Source organism: Nomascus leucogenys, chromosome 16 (assembly GCF_006542625.1).
Source record: "Nomascus leucogenys isolate Asia chromosome 16, Asia_NLE_v1, whole genome shotgun sequence".
Taxonomy (NCBI): Eukaryota; Metazoa; Chordata; class Mammalia; order Primates; family Hylobatidae; genus Nomascus; species Nomascus leucogenys.
In genome coordinates, this window is record NC_044396.1 from 9906615 (window position 1) to 9909525 (window position 2911).

Here is a 2911-nt window from a genome sequence, read left to right on the forward strand (position 1 = left end):
GGAGGCCAAAGCTGGCAGATCACGAGGTCAGGAGTTCAAGACCAGCCTGGCCAACATGGTGAAACCCTGTCTCTACAAAAAATACAAAAAAGTAGCCAGGCATGGTGGTGGGTGCCTGTAATCCCAGCTACTCGGGAGGCTGAGGCAGGAGAATTGCTTGAACCCAGGAGGCAGAGGTTGCAGTGAGCTGAGATCGCACCACTGCACTCCAGCCTGGATGACAGAGCAAGACTCCATCTCAAAAAAAAAGAAGAAGTTGGGGTGATTCTCACTACTGCTTTATCCTCTTTCTTCAACCCTTAAAATGTTGTTTTATCTACTTATGAGAGGAGGACAATGATTAGAGAAGCAGAATTGACCAGCACAGACTGCATGTTACCTTTGAGCCTTTTGGTCTGGACCTCACCTGGCAGCTGGGGCTACCTCTTCCTGGGTGCCAAAGCACCTCCAGAACATAGCAGATGCCCTTTAATTTTCAAAAGTTGCAAGGACTCAATCATAATGAATAGGTTTGATCTGAATTTGTGTTTTTTTCAAGTATCTAATTTTGTACCAGTTGCATATTAAATACAAAAGGTTCATTTGAGATGCCTGACCCACCTAGGCAAGGAGCAGCCCAGAGAAGGTGCTAGACCTACAGTTTCCACAGAAGACAGTGTCCTTCTGATGGCTGAGGAGGCTTATATTTTGGTCAAATTTTAAAAATCTGATTACTCTTAAGACTGTAGATGTAAAAATCTTCATATTAATTTTATGATTCATTCCTTCATCTCAATTCTTTTCCTTTAGGATAGCAAGAAATTTTTTACTCAAACCTCAGATTCCCCTCACAATATGTCTTGTATCTGCCCATTCTTTCCTATTCAAATCATATTCGCAGATTCAGGTGCTCATTAACTCTGGCCTAGAATAAAGAAACGACGTTCTAACTGGTCGTTGTGCCTCCAGTGCCTCCAGTCACTATCTGTTTTTATGCATCATTATACACATTACTAGTAGACTAATAATTGTATAGTTTTATCAAATGTCTGAGCCTTGTTAAAGCAGAGGCACTGACCGTATACCTATAGAGTGTTTTTACTTGTGTTATAGCATGTATGATACCCAGTGTTTCATTACAATTAGTTGTAGACTATCTTAGATCATTTTGTGCTGCTATAACAGAATACCTAAGACTGAATAATTGATAATGAACATAAATTTATTGGCTCACAGTTATGGGGGCTGAGGAGTCCAAGATTGAGAGGCCAGTATCTGGCAAGGGCTTTCTTGCTGCAACATTCCATGGTGGAGGGCACAAAGAGATGGAGGAAAAGCAAGAGAGGGCCAAACACATTTACAACAAAACCCCTCTATGACAAAATCAATCCCAAGATAACAGCATTAATCCATTCAAGAGGGCAGAGCCCTCACGACCTAAGCACCTTTTAAAGGTCCCAACTCTCAACAGTATTGCATTGCATTAAACTATTGCATTGCACTATTGCATTAAAACTTAATCAGTTTTCTACACATGAACTTTTGAGGATACAGTCAAACCATGGCATAGGTTTTTGTGTCTTTATATTTAGTTGTCAGTTTTCTTTAAAACATAGTAAATTTTTTGGAGGCTACAGGATAATTCAATGAGCATCAACTCATGTATGTAGCCACAAGGCAATTAAGTGGAGATTTCCTTAAATGATGGCATATGGAAGGTAGATATTGATTTCCAAGTTAGCTACTGGAAGTGTGGTCTGAGACATGGCATTGGTTTACTTATTATTTACAGACTTGGTCAATATGGACCAAAATATCAGTCCTGTTTCTATATTTTTAATACATTCAATAATAATGTGATATAGAATTGGTATGAGAACTAACAGTGATAACTAAAACATTCTTTTGGTGAATATTTTTTCTTTACCATGTACCTTTTTGCTTGGTATTTTTGCAGTATCTTGGTTGAGGCTTTATGCTTTTTCAAACTCAGAGAATATCTATAGTAAACAATCAAGTGCATATGTTTAAAATTAAAATTCTTCTGAATATATTTTCTGATTTCCCATCTGCACCTGCAAAAGAAATAAATTCTTTTCTGAAAGGAAAAGGAAATGTATTTACAAGGTTAATTTCTTGGGGAAAAAGTGGGGTTTTTAAAGCAACTTTAATGTTTTTATTTTTCTTCAACTTACAACTTACGATTTAATTTTATTCACACTTTATATTCAGATTTGCATGATAAACAGATGCTATGTCATTTTTAAACTCTTCTTCATCATCTGAAATGCTGAAGAAAGAGAACTAAGGAATAAAATAGAGAAAGGATTTTAAAATCTTATATTGGATCAATTTCCCTAATCCTCTAATATTCAGCACTAATTAGCAGTGGCACATAACTGTCTTTCTTGTAGAAGGTTTGAAATGAGTATTTATCACAATTTTCAGATTTTCATCTTAGCTCAACAATGTTATCTCATCCCTTTCTTTCTTTTTTCTTTCTTTCTTTCTTTCTTGTTTTTAAGTAGAATCACCTTTGTAATGGAAGTTGGGATCTTCAGTGTTAAGAATAAATATCCAAATTTTCTCTGAACAGAAGTCAGCATTAGCTTGGCTAGCATGTAATCCCAAATCTCTCCTCTCAATTTTGATCCAGTAACTTTGTCAAAGACACTGCCAGACATACGTAGAACCAATATTACTGCCCAAGAGTGATAAAAGCTTTTTAGAAGGATAAGAAAAATTTCTCATCCAAAAATGTTAGGACAAAAATAAAGCTCTAAAACCATCTTTTTCCCTTTTCAGTCAATCTATTTGCAAAATATATCGGAGAACATTTAAAAGATGTGGACTATTTGGAAGAATCAGCAGTGGCTCAGTGTGTGCCAAGCCCTATTCCTTGTGTGAAGTTACCCCACAGGAGTGAGTGAAT

At 36.7% G+C, this 2911-nt stretch overlaps 1 long non-coding RNA gene across 1 annotated transcript; it reads right to left on the bottom strand.

Annotated features, from left to right (window-relative positions):
- Window positions 1-1183: 1183 nt before the first annotated feature.
- On the bottom strand, window positions 1184-2654 carry LOC115830671. The gene is made up of 3 exons (XR_004026226.1): window positions 2514-2654; window positions 1914-2054; window positions 1184-1272 (listed from the first exon to the last, which is right to left on the bottom strand). It is a non-coding gene; the product is annotated as an uncharacterized LOC115830671 (long non-coding RNA).
- Between the last annotated feature and the right edge of the window lie 257 nt (window positions 2655-2911).